The sequence below is a fragment of the Podarcis gaigeae genome (assembly GCF_964106915.1).
Source record: "Podarcis gaigeae genome assembly, chromosome: 9".
Taxonomy (NCBI): Eukaryota; Metazoa; Chordata; class Lepidosauria; order Squamata; family Lacertidae; genus Podarcis; species Podarcis gaigeae.
The window spans coordinates 62,497,599-62,514,409 of NC_139685.1; the positions used below are offsets into that span (position 1 = coordinate 62,497,599).

A 16,811-nucleotide genomic window follows, 5' to 3' on the forward strand; every position below is an offset into this window, starting at 1 on the left:
GGGAAGAGCAAATAAAAAAAGAAACAAATGTCAAGAACCAAACTTCCTTTTCATTTTTCTCCTTTGATGTAATCATTTACATAATTTCAAGGCTCACGAAAGGGCCTTCACCCTGGGACTTTAGGAATAAACATAGTGGTTCCTCATACCTGCCCACCAATGCCTTGTGGCTGGAGGGCAGAGACAAGAGCCCTGCTTGAGGACTAGCCTGCTGAACCACTCAAGGCTTCATGGCTGGGAAGGCCAAAATTACCTTAGCATGTGCTAGCAAGGAAGGGCTAGGAGTAGGGAACTAACTGCTCCAGGCCCAGAGTCAAGAGAACTTGTCTCAAACTTCAATGATTTGGTTATAGGTTACTATGTCTAGGATCTGACCCTGTTACAACAGCAGTTTTATCCATTTGCAGATGCTTTAATGACATTTTATTAAAGTAGTTGCAATTATAACCCCAACACTTCATGTCTTGTTTCTCATCAAAGGGCATGGGTGGAAATGTAATTTTTGAAGTTACCCTAGGTAATGCAAGGTGTGGTGTATTGTTGTCGTTTTTAAGGGTTTTTTTATATTTATTTATTTTTCTCTTTATTTTTTCAAACTTCTTCTTGTAATTTATTCTTTCTTCATACAAAGGGGAGGAAAGTCCTGCCAGAAATTACAAATGGTAATATATGCCATGGATATTTTCAGGAGAGTCAGTTTCAAGGAATCAAAAGGTTTCATTTATAAATCAGATAAGAATGAGTGCTAATCCGAGGAAGCTTTCTTCAGAGTGTTTATCACAAGCTTAGCTTCTTACTGCTTATCAGGGACAAACCAAAATGCCAACCCCATTCCTGCCCACGGCTTTCAGTGACATGAGAACCCATATGATTTAGAAGTTAGTATCTTCTTGGAAACTGCTGTACCTTTAAAGTTCTGAAATGCACACCCAGTTTCATCAAAGGATCCCCTGTGGCACCATCACCAGACCTGTGATGTTCTATATCAGTTAGTACAGCTTCTCTTAAATACATATTTGCTGACACATCCAGACCTAACTGCTCTTTAGTGTGAAAGACTAATGTAAAATATCAAAATAAAAGAATATATGAGGCAGGAAGTTCTGCAGAAGTCTCATTCGTTTATATTTGTAATTTTAATCATTCTGGATCTCTCTCAAAAAATGTCATTGGTATCATCAAAACAATCTTGTTCATCTCTCACACCTGTGGAACAATCTCCAAGTCCAAATTTGGCTTTATCTTCTGCTAATTAAAACATTTATGTCCTGCCCTTCTAGGGTGAAGACACCACTCCACGATAGTTTACTACTTATAGAGCACTACAATCCATAAAGCAATTACAAAAAAAGAGACAGGGTCAACTGGTTAAAAAACAAACTAGATATATTGCCTGCTTTGTTGCATAGATCCTTCCAGAATTAAAATGTTTTCATAATGGAATCTTTACTGGGGCTGCAAACTACACTTTGCAAATTAAGGTGATCCTTCAGCTGGGTACAGCCACTGAGAAGGCTCTAAGTTTCTCTTTTCCCCACCCAGCTGAGTTTTCACCCCATCAAAAGCAAACATTTGAGACCAAACTGTAGGCTGATTGTGTCCATCTGTAAATAGAACAAATTTTCATTTATGCAACAGGCTTTCCTCTTCCTCTCCTCCCGTGCTATCCCCCTACACCTCCCAAATCTGCTCCAGATCTGGGGGCTATAGGCAAGAACAGTGAGCAACACTGGATATCACCCATAAGCCATTCATTTCATATTGGCAGGGGAGTTGTATGTCCGCTCACCTTTTTCGGTGGGCGGTGTTGCAGCCAGGCATCTGGGCCCCTGCAGTTAGCTGGCATGGGGGTGGGGAGTTGACAACCCCTTGTGCCACTCCGGTCATGTCCCTGGTGCTGGGCGGGGCCACACCCAATGTGACCCCTCTGCCAATCAGCACTGGTGGCTGCAGGGGGCTCTCCTCTCTCACCCTTTTGCCATATCTTCCAACCCACCCTCTTTTTATGTTTTGCTATGACACGACCTTGCTATGGACAAATATCAGCCACCATGTTGCTGGGGCCAGGTAGGATTTTTCCCCACTTGGCAAATTGGCAAGAGCCATTTGGTTTTTACCTACCTTGCAGCAATCATCACAACTTTGTGAGGTTAGGCATTGGGTAAGCTTTTGTTTGGATAGAGGGGAGGCTGCAGCCTCCATCTGCCTCTCCTCATTAAGGATATCCTGTTAAAGGGATCTGGGGGGTATGGATCTTGTTCGGTTGCTGGGCGGAGACCCCTCAAGGTGCCCCTATTTGATGTTAGTCATAGGGCTCCCCCTATTGGTGGTTTACCCCTTAGATGGACTCCCTGGAGACGGGGGAGTCAAAATATAGCCTGGCTTCACTCAATCCCTAAGCCAAACTACTCACATCTATAACTATAAAAGTTGTGATCTACTTGAACCCATAAACCTAAATACTTGTGTCTGTGTATTTATTAATTAATAGGGAACTGTGGGTCACGGGACCTTGGCATGCAAAGCATCTTTAACAACCAGGCTGGTGTTCTATACACCAACCTGACACTTGAAGAAAGGACAGGTACAAATGTAAAATAATGAAAATGAATTCAAAGAGGAGAAAAATAAAGACAGAAACATTTTTAAGGGCTCCTTTCCTTCATATATTCTATTTTTAAAAGTCAGTGCACATTTTGTGGTAGGGATCAGCTTATGTTATTCTTTGAAGGCTGTTTGCACTAAGGAAAGGTTAATGCATCTGCTTTTAAAAATAAGTGTAATTGCAGCAATAAGATGTTAACAACAGTAGTGGCAACATAATGGTAGCAACAAGAAAATGCATTGGGGAACAAAACTTCTACAAACAAATATGCAGTTAGGCATTTTCTGTCCATTAAACATGCTGGTTTCAAAAATGACTAAAGCATAATTGTCATGCTGTGAAAATAGATTTACACACAAACCAGGATCTGGATATGTTGTGAAATCAGCTGCCATGCTTTTGTGTATTCTAACTCCAATTATACTGCAGGCCTGTGGGCGTTAAATATCTGGGTAAGTCACATGCCTGGTGCATGAATTAACACTGCCTTTCTTTTTTTTTTTTATATAATAATTTTTATTAAGGTTTTCCAAATTAGAACAAATCAAAGCAAATTAAATCCAATCTATTGCCAATAACTAGGACTTCCCCTCCCTACCCCCTCTTGTGTTCCAAATCTTCCAAATAAGCAATTAAATTCAACAAATTCTTATCCCCAAATTACACTCTTCGTCAATAACCCAATTTATCCAAATTCTCGTCCCCTAAGATCGATCTATACCCTTCCACGGGTTTCCCCCTTTCAAACATAGTACAGATGAAAATAAAATAAATGTAAATAATAATTTTACAGCCTTTGGATTCCAATTTTCCCTCCCCTCTTTCCCCTTTGCGTTTCACCTATCCCTCCACTTCTAATATCTTCCTGGAGTTCCCACATTACACTATATCCCTCCGATTCTTTGCCAGTCTTTAATTACGGATGTCCAATCGTAGAAGGAGTCTATCAAATAAGGGCCCATTTCTTCTATCCAGGTTTTTATATCCAGGAGTAAAAACTCCAATTTTGTATCCATAAGCTTGTCAAACCTGAATATCCCAAATGTTCCCCCAGTTCTGTCCAGTTCTTGTTGTTTCCTTGTTCTTATCAATCATTCTCCTCCTTTTTATTTCTCTGTTCTCCCACAGAAATGTTCTTTTTCCAAAAGTTTCTAGTGTCTCTGCAGAGGTTTGTTATTCTTGAAGCAAAGCATTACATCATGTTCCTTTCATTTTCCAACAAATAGTTCCATTGTTTCCTGTAGTGTGTAGACCTCTGTAGACAAAATAGTGTTCCATTCCTGCAGTTTCCCAGGAGATTGAAAGTTCCATTCAACTGTTCACATTTCCTGTGAAAAACACATGCAATGTCCCTCGGCTCCTCTAGGTGGACTGCAGTAACAAAGTTCCCTTCCAGAATCACATCCACCAGACCAAGTAGCTTGTTGACCGATATTTAAAACAGTTTGTATTCAATTTGTAACAAATATAACCGGCAAAGTCCTCAAACAAAGTCTCTATTTTAATCTTCCTTTTTGACAGCTCTTTGACAGCTGTCAAAACCTCCATCACTTTTCTCCAGGCAGTTTCACAATCGCTCCAGGGATTCCGGGGGGGTTGCTTTTTTAAAAACAATTCCACTTTTCTCCTCCAGCTCAATCTTATAATTTTCCCTCGCGAAGTTGCTGATTCGGCAAGATAAGGTTACACTCGATCTTAGTTGTCCAGTCCTTTGTTTTGGCTCTTCTACAATTTAGGGGTAGGCTGACTTCCTTTTTTCCACCTCCCCCGTTCGCTCCGAATTTTAAAAATTTATCCCCCCTTTTTTTAGTCCATATTCCAATTACTCACGGGTTCTTCTTTAGAGCCGAATTTTCAATAGAAGAAGTCAGCGCTCTCCGCCGGATGGCATGCGGCTGCGCTCGGCAGGGATAGCAGAGAACTCAAAGCACCACGCTTCTCCCCGGCACCCGATCCGTAGCCTTTAAAAAGGCTCCTTCACGAGTCGGGAGGGCGCTAACGGTGCCAGCCGAGTCTCCATGTCCACGGCCTCAATCTGGCCGTGGTTTTTAAGGGTCCCCGCATCGCCGGTGCGGTAGGACCCAGCCCCTGCCAAGCCGGCTCCCTCCGGAGCTCGGAGGGAGCCCGCCATTCGGCGATGGCGCCGACCCGGAAGTCCTGAATTAACACTGCCTTTCTGACACTAGTAGAATCATAGAATCACATAGACCGTTACCACTAACACTACTTACCATATTATTCACCTTCTCCAGTTCTAGAATATCCCTTTTCAGGTGTGATGATCATAACTATATATAGTATTCCAGGTGTGGCATACTATAGCCTGGAATGAAAGCGCTATGATATTGCCCTTGTCTTTCTGTAGTAAATAGAATGAGAGCAGTGTTCTGCCTGTGTGTGTGTATGTGAGAGAGGTAGAGAGAGTGCAAAGGCAGAATACATCTGGAGTTGAACAGCAGCCAGTAAAGGGGACACACATCTTTTTGTTGCTGTCTGCTTCTGCATGCTGCTTGCTCGGGGGCGGGGAACTAATGCTAATTTACAGATATGCACTGGCTGCCTTTATATTCAACAATGTGCTGTGCCAGTTCCATGTGACAAGCACACACCTCCATGTAGTAGTGGAAATTGCTATGATGCTTCCCCAAATGACAGAAAAACTGTGGCTGCATTCAAAAGAGCATGCCATATGACTCCACGTGCTCACATCAAGTGTCCAGTAATACATCTAGTGTATAAATACTACTTTGGGAGAAAAAATAAACTTCTCAGATGATAATATTATTTTAAACTATATACCAACTATGTGGGGTTTGACAGTGGGTCAGTGTAGGTCGGCTCTTCATGCCCTAACTTCTACCAAAAGACATACTGATTCATTGGAAATATAATATCATGCCCATCCCCTTGATCAATGGATAGAATATATGACAACTCTTACAGCATATGAATAGACACAGCTTATAGATACAGATTGTGTATGGATAAATAAAATGATAAATAAAATGATATTTGGAATGCATTTATACAAATGATAATGACTTGTTAATAAGCTTACATTTGTTGGAATAATTATATTACTTACATAACTATATTTTGCATTGTATCACAATTTCAAGTATTTTTGTCCTTTTCCTGTTTTTCTCTTTTTAATTTTATTTCACTTTATTTCCTCACTGAAAATTTCCAGCAAAATATAAATATTTAAAAAGTGTCAAGCCCTATGATTTGAACTCACCCTTGGTTGATTATTCAAAGTTTAGGAAAAAAACCCAGAGAAATAAAGATCACACTCCTGAGGACAAGCCTTCTCTCTCCATTTTTTAAAAAAATTATTTTCAGGATAACTTGGGAAAACCAGTATCAGGGGTCAGCATCGATGGGCACCCATGGAAGCCCACTGCACTATGTGGGGTACATTGATATCTCCCTAGGGTTTCCTGCTCCTCCTGCTCTTCACCTTCGCTGTCTCTGCCTTTTCACCTCTGAGCATAGAAGCACTGATTAAGATTAAGAAGGAGCAGCATCTTTTTCTTGCCTTGTGCTCTTCATCTGGATGCTTCTGTATCTTCCACAAGGGCCCACTCTGAAGCCTGGAGCTGGCACTCACAAAATGCTGTTAATAATATATTATAGTTAATGGACCTGGATTAGCCACTTCATGTACTGCTGCCCATTTCATTCTGGTCTTTCCAAGTTGACTTTATATTCACTTATGCAACAGTAGCCAAATTCATGGCCTCCAGAAGTTGTTGGACTACAACTCCCATAAGCCGCTGCTAGTATGGTCAATGTGCAGTGAAGATTGGGAGTTAGAATTCTACAACATCTGTAAAGGTAAAGGGACCCCTGACCATTAGGTCCAGTCGTGGCCGACTCTGGGGTTGCGGCGCTCATCTCGCTTTATCGGCCGAGGGAGCCGGCGTGCAGCTTTCGGGTCATGTAGACAGCATGACTAAGCCTACAATGTCTGTAGGGGACTGCATTGGCTACCCTTGCACTTGTACTTACAGCATACAATAATGATCATGGTGTCTCTTATTTTCCTACAAGAGGTGTTCCTACAATATCTGCATTCCAGTATAATTTACGGCTGGATCCCAAGCCCGGTTGCTGAAAATGTAAGGGTTAACCACTCAAACATACTATTTATGGCTTGAGTCAGACATCTGCCATAGGTTATCATATCAATGAGAGAGGAAAACAGAGATCTGACTCAGAATGTATTAAAAATGGATGAGAAGCAAAACCGCAACATCACAACACTGTCATAAAAAGCATATAAATGTGACTCCTTAGGCAGAAAACTACCACACATAGAACACTGTTATTTTTCTGTAAATCTGACTGTATGATAAAATTAAAACAAACACTGGCTCTGTTTCCTTATCACAGCCTAAAGGAAACTAGGGGGAAGGGGAGGGGGGAAAGGTAGTAGCTTTACAGCCCAGAGTTATAAAATGTTTATCTCTGTAAATTCGAAGAAATCGTTGATGTGATAATCTTTGAGCGATGATCTGAAAATCATTTAAAGCAAGATCTCAATTCACTTTGCTCCTGCACGGTGGGTGAGAGAAGGGAATGAAGTCTATATTTTATGACCCTGACAATGAGGTATCTCTTAAAGCTAACTTGAATCTCCCACAGAAAATCACAAAGATATTGATCAGTTCAAGGAAAATGCTATCCTGGTGAAAGAGAAAGTGCAAAAGATTTATGAGTCGGGCTCAGACCTTCCCCTGAGTCCCTTTATTCAGGAGATGAATATACCAGTATACATACTCCATATAACTGCATAGTCATAGCAAAGAAACAACTGAAAAAGGAACAATACTTTCACACTTGCATTTATAGCACTAAGTTTACTGTTAAAGCATGGATCCGATATGATAAATTAGACATTTCACATTGCAAAGGAAGGAAGAACAAAATCATTTAATCAAAGAAGTAGTCGTACCTTGGAAGTCAAACGGAATCCATTCTGGAAGTCCGTTCGACTTCCAAAATGTTCAGAAACCAAAGCACAGAAGATGCAGAAACCCCGTCGGACGTTCGGCTTCCAAAATAATGTTCAAAAACAGGAACGCTCACTTCCGGGTTTTGATCATTCGGGAGCCAATTTGTTCGGGAGCCAAGGCGTTCGACTTCCAAGGTACAATTGTATATGAATGTACTAGAGAGTGCATGATTCTGTTTGGAACTCAGTACATTTAACCTGATGACTGGGGGCAGGGACTCTAAGGAGGTAGCAGGGGAGACCTTTGGCATGCCTATATCTGCAAATTTTCTAGGGCTGGGGCCAATACAGAAACATTTGCAATACACTCAAATGAAGTAATGATTGTTACATTATAAATGTTGCATGCTCTGACTATTACAGATGTGCCTCTGTTCTATATGGACTCTGCATCACAAGCAGAAGAATGTGGGATCTGGCCCTTGAAGTGGCACTCCCATGACATGCAACAAAATCAGATGAGACTGATTTTCTAGATACAGTATATCTGAATTGTGGTTTTGGCCTGGTTTTGGCACAGAAACTGCCTTGGTCAGGGGTAGGCAACCTAAGGCCTGTGAGCTGGATGCGGCCCAATCACCTTCTCAATCCGGCCCATGGACGGTCCGGGAATCAGCGTGTTTTTACAGGAGTAGAATGTGTCCTTTTATTTAAAATGCATCTCTGGGTTATTTGTGGGGCATAGGAATTCATTCATTTCTCCCCCCAAAAATAGAGTGAACCAGCCCATGGCTGAAAATAGGTTGCTGAGCCCTGGCCTTGGTCATCCCAAACTATGACTTCTGTCCAGAGAGAAACAAGGGAAGTGTGATGCTGTTGATTCTCCTTGATTTCTCAGCAGCTTTTTATACCATCCAGGAACAGCTGTCTGCATTAGGACCAGGTAGTATTGTGTTGAGATAGTTCCAGTCTTATTTGGATGTCTGTCTCCAAAGGGTGGTGCTAGAGGATGCTAATCAGCCCCATGGAATCTGCAATATGGGGTTTCACAGGGGCTTATATTATCCCCATGAATGTTTTAACTATAGGAAAATGTTAAGTGGGGTTATCCAGAGAGTAGATGTCATCAATATGCAGATGACACATAGCTATATTTATCTTTGACATCTTTAGGCATGGCAGTGGATGTGCTAGATCAGTGTCTAGCTTTGGTAATCCAATAAATTGATACTCATACTGAAGCATCATTAGTAGGCAGTTCCTTAGTCCAGTTCAGCCTGTTCTGGAAGGTGTTGCACTCAGGCAAAGGAACAGGTACACAGGTTTGGAATACTTCTGGAACCACTTTTGTCACTGGTGGTATTGAATGCTTCAGCTGGTGGCCCAGCCACAACCCTATGTGGACGGAAATATCATAGCTCCAAGTTGCCTATGCTCAGATGCCTTTCCACAGATCTACAGCCCTTCTACTAATATACCTCTCCTAATATACTATTAGTGCTGTTGGCTTTGGTACCTGTTAATTGTAAGATGTAAATAACAAATAAGTCACTGCCTCTGTGATGTCCACTTAAACAATAGTGGTGGTTTCTATAGTTAGTCTTTTCAAAAAGAAACAAAACCACAATGCACCCATCAGTCCGTTTGCCCCTTAGATATGTCTACATTTCATTCTGAGTTTTCAGATAAAGGATTCTATTCTTCTAAATAAGAATTCATTTTACAAGGCAATACTGGACTGGTTTGCTGGAGGGCTGCTTTCTCTCGCCCTCTTTCAGTTCATTCGCACATATCTGAAACTATTATGTCACCTTCTGCCCTCAGAGGCCTCCTACTCAGCTGGAGGTTCAAAGCAACACTACTAATGCCATTACTTATTTTCTTCCTGTAGACAGACGACCACATCCTAGCACCAACTCAATGTTAAAAGGCTCAAGAAGACCAGGGTGACCCTGTACAGTCTCATTTCAAATACTGTTTCTGTGCTGGTGCTGCAGCTCCCAAAACATAAGGTGGATCTTCAAAAAAGACATGAAAATGACTTTAACATAAACCCCAGTTTTGTGCTTTGATTGCAAATAAATTCTCCATTTCCTGCCAGTTAGTAAATAAAGTCTATATTAACAGATAATGTTGGAAGATCAATGGACTGAACACACATCTGTCTTGTGTGCAGTCCCTAAAACAACTCTGCCTGTATTATTATTATTATTATTATTATTACTACTACTACTACTACTACTATTAATATTACTATGCTTCTTTTTATTTCCTGGAACATTTGCGCAGTGTCATCTTTCTCTTTTTTTAAAAAACACTCATCAAAAGCCACTTCCACAGAAATGAATTGTACAAAACCTTAGTATATTCATCTAAAACCAAAATAAATCATAAATGTGCATGACTACATTGGCTTCTTCCTCTCCCTGTGCTGTGCTATATTAATCTGTAAAGGACTTTGTACATTGATGGTGTAGTAGTAGCAGTAACAGCAGCAGTATCTGCTAAATATATACATCATCTGAAGTGTGGGCTCTCTGTTCCACTGCCAAGTGAGATAAAGGGGCTTTTTGGTGCTATCACCCTAGTAGTGGAACTCTCTCTTGAGAGAAAATCAACTTTGATTGTTTTCAGGTAGGCAGCCAAAGTATTTGTATTCCACCAATATTTTAAGAGTGCTAATCTAGTATTGTTACCCCACTTACGTAATTGTTTCTCAATTTTTAAAATAGTGTTCAAATATTTGTTTATAGTTGCAAACTGCCTTAGAGTCCCTTTATATAAATAGAAACAATAACAACAACAACAACAGTAATAATGATGATTATAATGATGATATTACTTCAGAGAGATGTAATCATGTTGAATATATATCTACTTGGAAGGTATATGTGCACTGTTGTACTCTCAAAGCTATACTGTCTTCCACCTCATCTAAAACAAAAATTTTGACACCACCACACAGCGGATGTACAATCTCCCAAGGTAAATCTTAATATACAGCATGTTTAACTATTCCCCATCTGACCTAACAACTGTAGCCTCTTCTGCTACCATTGCTACTTAACAATTGTTTGCTTACAACAATGCCTGGAAGATTTTGCATCTTCACTGCAGCATGGTTTTGAAGTTTTTAATTGTTTAAGCAGTAATTATTGTATATGGATATGTTGCAATGCATCACGCATTTGATAGTCTTATCCACATAGTGGAACTTTAGAGAAACCAAATAATACCCATTGAAGGAAATGAGTACGTCTATCTCAATTTTGGAGAAGAATTGTAAATTACATCCTGAATCCTTCCAATAAATGTGCAAATGAATATAGCAATGAGCTGGTCTGACGAGTTCTGAAAAGCAAAGAGCAATACATACCATCAAGTTGACACTCAGCACATTACTATTCACTCTGAGTATGCACTGTGAGGGTTTATAAAAACCAAAACTAAAACAACAACAAATCCCTTATAGCAAAACACTTCACTCTCTGTATATGCAAATAATGTACTCCACCTTATTTTAACTTGCAAATTTCCAGCACACCGAAAAAGTAAACTGATGGCCAAAAGCAGATTCCCAACAAAACACATTACATTAGAAATTAGTACCATTTCTGTCGTCACACAAGGAAGCACTGAACACCCCATGGCTGTAAGGCCAGGCTAATATGGGGAAAATGTGTTTTAATAAGGCATGCAGTGTATTTTCTCCACCCTGAGAGGTGGAGGATTTGGGTGGGAAGAGATGATGAATGACTTTAAATTCTGCAGGGGGCGTCTGCTGCAGTAGCTGTTCAGAAAGGCGCCAAGGTTCTGTCATGCCACTTTTCCTTTCTCCAGGCTAAAATGAAATGAGTGCAACTGAGGGAAGCGTGACTTCATGCTGGAGTAGGACACGGTTGCATCTCTCTTCCTTTAAAAAAAGAAGCTCACTCTGTCTTTTCCTGGCCCACATGCCACAGATTCCCAAGACAATGTGTTTTCCCCAAAAGGGACTGAGGTTAAAAAGATTAGGGGGGTAAAAGATTCCTCTTCCTATAAATGTCCCAGCCACACAGAAACTATAAGCTACAGAAAAGCAATGACAAACCTAGCAGCATCTTAAAAAGCAGAGACATCACCTTGCCAACAAAGGTCCGTATAGTTAAAGCTATGGTTTTCCCAGTAGTGATGTATGGAAGTGAGAGCTGGACCATAAAGAAGGCTGATCGCCGAATAATTGATGCTTTTGAATTCTGGTGCTGGAGGAGACTCTTGAGAGTCCCATGGACTGCAAGAAGATCAAACCTCTCCACTCTTAAGGAAATCAGCCCTGAGTGCTCACTAGAAGGACAGATTGTGAAGCTGAGGCTCCAATGCTTTGGCCACCGCATGAGAAGAGAAGACTCCCTGAAAAAAACCCTGATGTTGGGAAAGATGGAGGGCACAAGGAGAAGGGGACAACAGAGGATGAAATGGCTGGACAGTGTTCTCAAAGCTACGAACATGAGTTTGACCAAACTGCGGGAGGCAGTGGAAGACAGGAGTGCCTGGTGTGCTCTGATCTATGGGGTCACGAAGAGTTGGACACGACTAAACGACTAAACAACAACAACATCATCATATATTGCACTGAATATAAGACCTCGTTCTCATTGAGCTATTTTGGGAAGTGATGGGGAATCTGTGACCCATCAAATGTTGTTGGGGAAGGGATGCCACTCAGCAGTAGAGCATCTGCCTTACATGTAGAAGTTTCAATCCCTGGTATCTCCAAGTGGGCCTGGGAGAGACTCCCTGCCTGAAACCTTGGAGAGCCATTGCCAGTCACTGTAGATGCAGCTGAGCTCTGAGCTAGACAGACCCAACAGTCTGACTCAGTATAAGGCAGCATCCTGTGTTGAAACACAACTGTCACCAGCCCCAGCCAGCATGGTCAAGAATCGTAGGTGATGGGAGCTATGGTACAAAATGTCTATTTCAGGGGGAAGTGTGAAAAGAAATGTGAACAGTTTAGTTTAGGGGTATGTGTGTGTTAAAAACAACAACAACAGAAAATGGGGTGGTGGTGGGAGACTTATGACATAACACATGCAAGGCTGAAATAGAACATAAATAGGCTGATCCGTCCATCCCTTGCCAAAAATTACTCCTTTGGGAAAGTAACTTTGAGAAAAGGATAGAAAAAATGGGTTTCCTGCCAGAAAGTCCTGTTAGCAGAGGCAACATTCTCAAGAAACCCTGACTCCCTGACTATTGCATCAAGGTCCTGGCAACTACTTGATTTATGTACAAGTTTTTTTATATATTATCTCCCTAGCAGGGTTCCTAAGATATGCTTTCATAGGATTTTCCCTAGTGCACGGGTGGCAAACCTTTAGCTCTCCAGATGTTGCTACAATCCAATTCCCATCAGTCTTGCCTAGCCATAGGTTCTCCATTTCTGCTGTAGGTGAAGACTCTCATAACTGAATGCACCCCTCCCTCTTTAAAATCCCCTATGGACAGAAAACTAGAGTCGGGAGAAGGCTTCTATGGCCAGTCTGAAGTGGTGCAGCCCTGGCACAGGTTTATCACCTCAGTGAGAAATAGGCAAAATCTACATTGGTTTTGCTATGTAGCCTCTCTATCAGTCCTGCATTCACTCTGCTTTTCTCATTCACTCTTTCAGTGCTAGGTATTCAATGAGTAGTAATTACTGTCCATCAGCACAGCACCTTTAGTTCACCCATGCCTCCCTTCCCGCATGTTGCTCTTTGACATAACGCCATCCATATTTCCATCTTCCTTTATGCTACTTTGCGTCAGTCACATAAACATGGAAGTGATTTTAAATCACATCTTTTCTTCCTCTAAAAGAAATATGAAATGTGCAGATTGTGTCAATGCAATACAACACTCACAAGGAAAAATGGGTTTTCAGTTTAGGATGTTGATCTTTGTGAGGTTTGAGAAAACCTGACCTGATCCACACCAACCTGATCCACACCTAATCTGCTAAAGTGTGGTGCAGAACTACCTACAGGATTTCACATTTCTCAGAATGTCATGATATGATTTTCAGCAGTTTATTTGTATCAAAATACATTTAAACTGTGTGTTTTGAGGGGGGAAATACCTTTAAGAATGTGTCTTTGAAATTCAAGTGTGAATATCCCATGCGGATTTCAATAAAATCACAGACTCAGTCTGAATGAGTTGTACCCAACTAAGTTCTACTCGGCATAGAACCACAGGTCCAGTAGGATGATCTTCGGTCCACAGGATGATCTTCGGTCTACTCTGAGTAGAACTTGTGTGATACAACTCAATGGACTTCAGGGTGAGTACATTTTAAAGTGAAACCAATAAGAAAAGACTGATTCAATAAATATATATGTTTCCCCAATTATCCCAAATCACAAGTTCCTATTAACAAATAGGGAAGGCAAACTGGGAGGTTGTAATGAGTGGGGAAATTGTGTGATGCTATTGAAGCTGTCATGTCTCTTATTGGAGCACTCATTCACAATGAGTGTGAAGATGTAGACGCTAAAAATAGTGTCAAGGGACTTGCAGCTTTTGGCATTTGTAAGAACCCAAGCCTTATGACATTTGCTCCCACAGGAGGAGGTGATGTCCATCAGCTTTGATGGTTTTAAAAGAGGGTAAGACAAATTTACAGAGGTAGAAGCTATCAGTGGCTACTAGCCATGATGGCTATTCTCTGCCTCTGCAGTTGTTGGCCACCACAGGAAAGGAGAGTGCTGTTCCTGCTTGCAGATTTCCAACAACCATCCAGTTGGCCACTGTGGGAACAGGATGTTGGAGTAGATGGTCTGATCATTGGTCTGATCCAACAGGCTCTTCTTATGTTCTTAACCCTAAACATTTTCTAGAATCATGGTTTTCTTCTTGCTTAAGTTCACCTTTATCAGTCAGGATTAATGCATTCTTAATGAGCTTTTCTTTTTTTTTAATATTGTACAACTTTAATTGGTTTGTTGTTTTATTGTGATGAGATTTTAAAATTGTTTTCCCCAAGCTCTGATCTCTAGAGAAGAGATGACATGGAAATCAAAACAAATAACCTTGCACATGAGGGAGATAAAAAATGAAAGATACTTTTTCCTAAGCTGTGAATCAAAGAGTACTGAGCACAAAAGATAACTATTAAGGAATTAACCAAACATACTAAATGGCTAAGTGCTCCAGTGTGTCAACAGTGGAGCATTAGCTTAACTGACTTGTTTTTTATATGAATAAAGTAAAGGAAATAATAAAATATTTTGGATAAATTCTAGGCCTCTTCCTGTCAGGAAAACCTATTTATTTCACAAAACCAAACTAACAGAGGTTTTGGTTTCTTTATTTTTCCAGATGTGTTGTTCTATTTGCATTATGACTGTCATCTAGTACACAGTATGTGTGCCTAAATTCAATTCAATTTTACATTGTAATGATGTATTACAATGTTTACACTATGATGGAGAAATTGCAATGGCCACCTATTGTTCACACACACGCCCTCAAGTGAAGATTCATGAGAAATGTAAAGATCACAATTCTTATTAAAGATCTGTAAATAACAAATACCTGTGGGCTTGTAATTTGCATAGAGGCAGTGCTTTTTCTGGGGGGGGGGGAGCACAGGGGGACGTATACCCTGAAACATTTTGTGAATTTTTGTACTTTTGTCTATTTGCTGTATTTATTTTTCCTGATTTGAACTATAAAATGGTAATTTTCTTGAGTCAAAATGAGAGTACCCCTAAACATTTTCTTAAAGAAAAAAAGCACTGCATAGAGGATAAAGGTCATGCAAATGTCATTATATCTTATCACAGGCAATATCACCTTTCTCAACCCTTAGCACAATTTAAGTGGCATTCTGTTTGCCCACTCACAACAAAGATGAGCTGAAGGGACCCCTGCTTCCTCAAACTTTCCCCACTGTTCAGCATTCAACAAGCCTGTTGCTTCAGGTCCCAATAATCTCTAATCAAACATTCTGAGGTGATTGGTCAGATGTCCTTCACCCAAGTGTGCCTCAAGATGCTTATCCAATATCCATAATAATTCTCAGCCTGCCCTAAATACCAAATTGTGAAAGTAAGATAAGGCCAATTAGAGCCAAATCATTCACACACACCACAAATATGAATGATGCAGAGTAAATGAATAACTGTGTAAGACTAATATGGGTTACCCCCCAATCATAACCAATAGCCCAAAGGCAACTGGCTATTCTTGCAGTGCTCACAGCATAGGTTGCTGCCAAGTAACTGGGGAAGAGGACTCCTAGTGCTTTCCTTATAAAGGGAGCAATGTAGCGAATCCGCTCGATTAATACCACCCATTAATAATGTGGTGGATCCACTTCTACGAACTGCCCCCAATTAAATATAGTGCACCCACCTCACGGTACAGCAATTACACAAATTTCTACAATTTACCACAGATTATCTAGTGGGGGACTTGTGTGAGTCTGAGGCAGGAGTTGCTCAAACGAACAAAGGTTTTATTAAACAAAAATAAGTTTATGAAACTAAGTGGATAAGGAAATGAGTTCTTTCAGGTAGACGCTAACTTATTTACTTTAACTAACTATAAGATTTCTCAGGCTTAAAGGCAATACTATAGGCACAACTCTTCTTAAACTTCAGTTACTAAAAATCAGTTGGTACACTTCAGGTAGATAAATATTCAGGTTTCCTGAATAGATGGTAAAATGTTCAACTTAGTTTTTGTCACTTAGACATTACAATTAAATACTTTCAACACCATGCCACTTCCTTCACAGCTTAATACTTCGGTTCATGAATGAGGGGCACTTCTCCTCAGTTACCCACTCTCTTAACAATCCAACACCTGAGGTATTATAAATGGTATAACAGACTTTTTACTGGGTTTTATGGGTCTTCAGAACCTAGAAGAACTCTCCCTTCCTGGCTATACTGACTGACACCCAGGTAGCCTGTACTCCCACAAGATCAACCTCTCCTGGTTCAGTCACAGCCCTCCCAGTACACTCCTGTCTGTAAACCTTCCCCAGACCCTCAACACAGTCTCCCTATCCAAGCTGCGAGGCTCTGTTCTCTTGCTATGGATAGTCTCCTCAGTGTGGATGTTTAACTGAACTCAGGACCAGTTCTCCCTATCTCCCAACCTGAAACCTGTCTAATATCTCAAATCAAATCCTATCCCTCTCTCAAATCCAGCTCCACCTCTCATCTTAAATCCAGTCCTATCTAACTCTCTCCCTCAGAAATTGCTCCTTTTATTCTTTCT

The 16,811-nt window shown here is 40.7% G+C and overlaps 1 protein-coding gene across 7 annotated transcripts in view; it reads right to left on the minus strand.

Annotated features, from left to right (window-relative positions):
* GRID2 (glutamate ionotropic receptor delta type subunit 2) overlaps window positions 1-16,811 on the minus strand; it is an 835,972-nt gene that overhangs the window by 455,259 nt on the left and 363,902 nt on the right. The window lies entirely within an intron of this gene.